Source organism: Hevea brasiliensis, chromosome 6 (assembly GCF_030052815.1).
Source record: "Hevea brasiliensis isolate MT/VB/25A 57/8 chromosome 6, ASM3005281v1, whole genome shotgun sequence".
Lineage (NCBI taxonomy): Eukaryota > Viridiplantae > Streptophyta > Magnoliopsida > Malpighiales > Euphorbiaceae > Hevea > Hevea brasiliensis.
The window spans coordinates 17,452,081-17,459,006 of record NC_079498.1 but is presented as its reverse complement, the minus strand read 5'-3'; the positions used below and the strand labels follow the sequence as shown (position 1 = coordinate 17,459,006).

Sequence of the window (6,926 nt, the reverse complement as noted above, 5' to 3'; positions counted from 1 at the left end):
CTAAATTTTATCATAAATTATTATTTGATCCTCATATTTTGAAAATTAAATGATTCAGTCTCGTTTTTTTACTTTCATCAAAATCGAAGTCCTTCCATCTATTTCAATTTTAATTACCATTTAATATGAAGAAAAATGAAAAAAATACCATTCATTAAAATAAGATTACTAATTAATTTATTGTTAACCAAAAAAACAAGCAAGACACAAACTACCTTCCCCAATTTTCGATTAAACACTAGACCCACACTTTTCATAATTTTTCTCTCATCAAATTCCCAATCCATTTTCCATTCTAATTTCACACCACCCAAAAACCCATCCCATTACCCATCACAACTGATGACTAAGAAAGAAGGAGGGACCATCGAAATTGACAGTAAGGGAGGAAAGGAAAGGCAGCGCAAGGTAGAAAAGAAGATAGATGGCAAGGAGGAGAAGGAAAGGAGAACGATTCTAGATGTTGTTTACACTAATATTTGATGGGTTTTCTAGTCTCTTTTCCTCCTTCACCGCAACCCACAGGAGTTCATTTCTTGTAATAATTGTTGGTGGATTATAGTTTAGGTTTGTAGTTTTGGAAATCAAGCTAGGGGATACAATTACAAGGATTTTGTCTAGATTACTTCACTTTATACAAATAACAGGGTCTTGAGATTTAAGCATCTTTGATTTTTACAAAGTAATTCTAATGATTTTTGTTGTGGGTTTTGGTGATCTTAATCACTTATCGTCTTCCTCTGCTCCTATAATCATTAAAATTAGAAAGACTTGCGGTAGGATGAACGAACTTGCTTTTTTTAACGAAAACAAAAGTTAAAGATTAAAATATTTAATTTTTAAAATTTAATGACTAAATCATTATTAATGATAAAATTCAGAGAACAAATTATAAATTATCCTTTATAATTTTAAATTTATGTTGCCACCTTCATTAGTTTTTTTTTTTTTTTTTAAGTTAATCAGCACAAAGTAGTCGTTACAAAGGATAACGAAGAAACAGTATTAAAACCCGTGATTTGAAAACAGTCAATCTAGAGTCTAGAGTCTAGACCACACATGCCAAAAGAAAAGCTCCTTCCATTCTCTCGTTATCCAGATCATCGAAGGTCTCAAGAACTCCTCTCGGCTTCCAAGTGAGTTGGTGTGATTTTTCCATGTTTTCCATTCAGAATTTCAAATATGAAATTGGAAACTGATTGATTTTTGTTTGATAGATTGCTAATGATATGTTTCTTTATGCAGTTTTAAGGGAAAAAAAAATTAAAAATTCGAGATCTGTTTTAGAGAGTGACCGAACTCCATCTCCATCTCCATCTCTTGAGAGGCACTGTCCAGATTCGAGAGGGATTTGATGTTCTGCTTTGATTCTCCTAGAGGGATTTCGCCGCCCGGATTGAAAGAGGGATTTCTCCAACCGTCAGGACAGAGACCAAGAGGTTAATTCTTGATGCACTGCTCCTAAATTTGAAACAGAAGTTGAAACGAAGCTATTGAAGCCTAGAGGTTTTCGCGTTCATTTGAGTTTAAGGTATGGCTTCATTCTGCTACAAGATAATAGTGATTAATGAAAAAATGAAAATATTTCTCTCCAGGGACAATCATACGGAGGAAGTGAGAAAAGTATAAGGTCCATTGTTGGAAAGAAAGTTAAATTCATTAGGTTTAATGCTTCTTTTTTGATTTCATGTGGTTGTTTAATATAGGAAAATGATAAAATGAAAATAATGACAATAAAAAAGAAGATAATAAAAAAAAAAAAAAAAATTGAAGTTGAAATTCCCAATATTGATGAATCAAAATTCTAATGAGAGCCTCAGTCATGTTTAGAATTAGTAAGGAATGAAATGAATGGTTAGGCTGCGATGTTTTTACGCCAACTTAATATCATTTAGTGTGTTTAGTGCAATCAAATTCTTGTTCTTCTTATTCTGCATTGCAGGTCCTAAGCTGGAAACCAACAAACCAAATCTGTTTATTTTCCAAACTTTGCAAATTCTACCTTCCCTCGCCTAAGACCATCTACCTTGGCTCTGCAAAATGGAGAAACTGCTAAGAATATTGAGGGGACCTGAACAAGGTATCCATGCTTATTTTCATTTCTATTTTGTACAGTATCACCAGACCTTGCAACTGTTTCTGTTGAGAGGGTCTCTCACTGCTGGTCTTTATAAATTGTGGCAACAATTCAGGGTACGTTTATTAGTGCTTCAGAAGATGAAACTGGAGTCCTGGAATTCATTGACCAGAAAATCGCCAGAGCTACAATGATCCCAAGGTCCATGGGGATATATCTTTTCCTATTACTGATGAATTATAAAATTAGATAAATAATAAGGATATGTGAAGGTTTACAAATCAAATACACGCCTTTCGAATAGTTAAGGAAGTCATGTTAGACGAGATGGTGCTGATAGATGCCAGGTTAATTCAACACAACCTAACCTGAACAAAAGGAGTGCACATTCCATATTTGATAGAGTAACCAAGTACACTGGTAGTCATTTTTTTTTTGACACATCCATTGAAAGTGATCAAGTCAGGTACGCTTGTCCCACTGACAATCAATAATCATACTGTAACATAATTACACTTACCATCTCATAGATAAGTTCTTGGACCTAGGAACTCTAATAAGCAAAGTATTTGCTCACATTCCCAAGGGATAATTTCTATTTTTCCTCTTTCATTTTAAGAAGCCCACTAACTTGATTGTTGGTGTGTCTCCTTTGGAAGATCTCTCGGGGACCTTTTGAACATTCTTTCTTGTGTGCAGGTCCTTTTAGTGGAGACGTAATTGTGTAACCTCTTTAATGTGAGATTAAATTTTGGCTTCATTATTTGGTGTTGTTTGTGGTAAACTGTGCAAAAGCTGTGCTTTTCCCTTTATTCTGTTTGGAAAAACCAGCTTCATCAACATTCATCTTCTCATCTTCATCACCTTAAGAAAAAAAAAAGAAAAATCTCAAGAACTCATATTAAACACAAAACCATCACAAAAGAACCTTACTACGGTTTCTGCTTCAAAATATCCTCAAAATTGCCCATTAGTCATAAAAAATGACTCCACCAACAATTTTGTGGCAATCTGTTGCTTTCCTTGTTGACGCGGTGAACATACACCTCCGCATGCATCCAATATCTCTAAAAAATTAGAGAACTTGTAATGACTCTAGTTGTGATCATTTATTGCCTTAAATCCCCCTAAACAGCTTGAAAACACCAAAAATCACTTCTCCAACCTTATGAGCCATCATTTGCCACCAATTTAACCGCAATTAGAGGTGGTACATTCTCCCGTGCATCAATTCAACCATCTTCCTCCTAAAGATCCATTTTCAAAATTTCCCTATGAAGATTCCATCAAATTTCACCACGTCTAACTGCATATAAATCTGCCTACGCCGTGTACTTGATCAAAATCCAACATATGTCATTTTATCCTAATCTTCTACAATCCCAAACAAGTCAACGGTCACTTGTCACCTGTCAACCTTATCAAAACATTGTCCTAACACAATCTTTCACTAACTAATCACAGGATTACATATGAGGCCTTATCTCTTTCTTCCTATCAACTATGTCGTTGCCACATAGCCTAATGGTAGATCATTATGTCATTTACTTTGATGTATCGTTATGCCACCTTATTGCTGCATCATTCGACGTGTCATCAAAATGACCCAACTTTATTGTATTGTTCTGTTATCATTTGGTAGTTACCAAAATTTTGGACCATTCTCTTTTCATTTTTTGGGTCAAAAATTGTAAAATCAAGCTGCATTTATAGAGCTTATCGTGCATTCTTTGTTTGGTTCAATGTGGAATTAGTTAACATTACTGCAATAATATTTTTGACGTTCCAAAAAATATTGGACGTATGGAATGAATAGTTTACAAGGTTAATTATAAGCCTTCCGTATGAGTTTTGCATAAATTCTATATTCTTATATTTCATGTTTAGTTTGTTAATAAATTTATTTACTACAAAGTTAGTACACTTGTTTGAATAATTAATGGATAAAATTATCCAAGTTAATTGCTAATTAATGAAAACAACTGCTATAATTATATATTGCTCTTAGATTGTTAGACTTGCTATCGGACTTTATAGGTCAACCCTCTACGTCTACTTACATAAGGTAGACCTCCCCGGTTGTCTAAGAAAAGATAGACCTGTTGTCCACGTCTACTTGAAAAATGTAGACCTTTTAGGTATTCCAAGAGAAGGTAGACCTTCTTCTACTTCTACTTATAGAAGGTAGACCTCCTAGGTTGTTTAGGAGAAGGTAGGCCTACCTTCTATATCTGCTTATTGAAGGTAGACCTCCTAGGTTCTCTAGGAGAAGATAGATCTGCCCTCCACGTCTACTTATAGAAGGTAGACTTTCAAGGTCATCCAGGAGTCATCTACTGCCCGTATCTACTTATAAAGGGTAGACCTCCTAAGTCTCCAAGGAGAAGTTGCTCTTCCCATCTACCTAGAAGAGGTAACCTCCCATGCCTTACAAGAAAATATAGACTTCTCCACATCTACCTATAGAAGGTTCACCTCCTACGTCATCTAACACATATTGAGCAAGAAAATTAAATGAGTACAATCATTGCAAACCTAAAGAAGGCCAAGGGTCCTACATATGCCTAGAAGGCAAAAACAACTAGAAGTGGGTTGACTTCACTACTCCAAAGACCTCAAATATGGAGGCACCAAAGATTCACATAATAGAATATGTACAGCTAGAGTGAGTCCATGCCTTATTGGTCTAAAAACTCAAAAGGAACAAAAGACTCATAAGAAAATGTGCATGGTCAGAAGCAGTCCAAGTTCTACTAGTCTAAAGACTTCCAACATGGAGGTACCAAAGACTTGGAATTTAGCTATCTTAAGAACTCTTTAGCTCATAAACCTCAATCACATAGGAAGGCATGCATATTGAGCTTCTCATCTCCATATATCTTAATAGAGCACTTCAAAGGGCATCTTTCTAAGCAGGGACATGTTCAATTAGAGTGCACCTGTACAACAAAGAAGATTTTTTCAAAGGAAGCTCAAAAACAAAAGTTGAGAATATCATATTTCTTATCTACTCCTTTAGTACTTGTGTCTCATCAAAATACTTGGATTGCACATAGAAGTGAGCGGCTCCTAGCCACATAAAATGACAAATGACCAATTGTTTGCTTAAAAACAATTAGTTGCTTAACATTTTATGATTTGCGAGCATGTTAGCTAGATATTGAGTGTATAAGCTAAAGACTTCTAGAATCAATGATGATTACAGGAATATACACTACCATATTTAACTTTGCTTAATCTCATAGATTAAGAAATTGGAAAATAGAACCTGTATTTATTGCTACAAAGTAATTACAAAGCTTTGAGAACTTAAATGCAACAACCAGAAATTAAAGACTAATAAAAATAAAAGATAGGTTAATGGTTGGAGTCTGGTTTGATTGGTAAGTTGCCAGAAGTTTTCACGTTAATGGCCATTTGATATTTAAAATTTTTCTTGCAGGTACTTGAAAGGATTTGGAGACTCCACTTTCCAAGTTCAATAGATGGTGAGAGTTAATTGCCCACTTTCTCCAACTTCCCATAATTTCTTGCTTTAGATGACTTTCGATATTCTGCTAACTTCCTTTGAGATTTATCTCTTTAATCTCAACTTTTATCTATTAAATATTTTTTAGGCCTCTTAATTAAATTAACTTTCCAAAAAATATTTAATTAAGGCCTATTGGATAAAAAGCCTAAAATTTTAGCCTTTTCATGATTATAGTCAAAACTTTTTCTTTTTGTATGTCTTATTGCCGAAATTTATTTAGTTATCACAGTTGAAGTAAAAAAGGACTAAATCGAATTTGAGAAAGTAACGGTACATTACAATGTAGTCCTTGAAGGTTTATTTAGTTAACAAAATAGTCCATTAATTTAAATATTATATTTAATTATTTTATTTGTTATATAAAATATATTCACGGGGATCGAAAGGGGGATGAGCTAATAGAGAAGAAACAAAATCTAAATCTTGAGCAATATATAATTAATTAAAGAAATAAATAAAATGCACAAGAAAAGGAAATCTTCAGAAATGAAAATTAAATTTATAAATTAAAGATAAAATATATATATTCTATAGGCGGCAGAGCCAGTCCGTTAAGAATATGTATACTTATCAAAAATAAAAATTAAATTTGAAATTTAAATATGAATATACATGTATATATTCAATAGGCGGCATAGCCAGTCCGTTATGAATATATATACGTATATTTATGCAAGATAGACGGTTGAACCGATCATATGCATGCAAAAGAAAGAAATATTTGTAATTTTGTAAGAAATTTCAAAGAAACTTACTTTGAAATTTTATAAACTTTTTGAAAGTTTTGTACAGAGGTTTTGGAGATGTAATTCCGGGTAGGATTTACAAAGGTTGCTCAGCACATGAGCTTCCTAAGATCTACTACAAGGAAGTTACAGGGATTGTAGGATTGTAGGTGAGGTAGAGGTAGGGCAGGGATGAATGACCTTCTTGCTCCTTTCTTCACCTCGGGGTGAACTCCTTCAGGACCTTCTTCGGATTCTCTCGGCTTAAAATGCTTGAAAAGGGAGAAACTTGTATTGAAGAGGCTTGGGTTGAAGAAGCTTGAAGCTTGTGTTTAAGAAGCTTGAATTTTGCCTTGGAGATAGGTGTCTCCTTATATAGAAGTGACAAAGGGCAGTTTTTTAATTTTTTGGAATCTTAAACAGTATCTGCCACTTACTTTCTCACGTGTGAACAGTACTTGAACAGTTCTTTCTGTTGGGTGAACAGTGCTCGAACAGTGTTTGAACAGTTCTTCCTGTTGTCTTCACATGTGAACAGTAAAAAAGTGAATAGTGACAGGTGAACAGTACCTTGTTAGTTTTGTAAGAAAAA

The 6,926-nt window shown here is 34.0% G+C and overlaps 1 long non-coding RNA gene across 2 annotated transcripts; it reads left to right on the top strand.

Annotated features, from left to right (window-relative positions):
* Positions 1-974: 974 nt before the first annotated feature.
* Positions 975-5,801, top strand: LOC110657068 (uncharacterized). 2 transcript variants are annotated; one of them, XR_009149442.1, is made up of 3 exons: positions 975-1,136; positions 1,246-2,080; positions 5,520-5,801. It is a non-coding gene; the product is annotated as an uncharacterized LOC110657068 (long non-coding RNA). The 2 variants fall into 2 exon arrangements; XR_009149441.1 differs by lacking the exon at positions 5,520-5,801 and adding an exon at positions 2,193-2,837 and having other exon boundaries at positions 977-1,136.
* Positions 5,802-6,926: the final 1,125 nt, after the last annotated feature.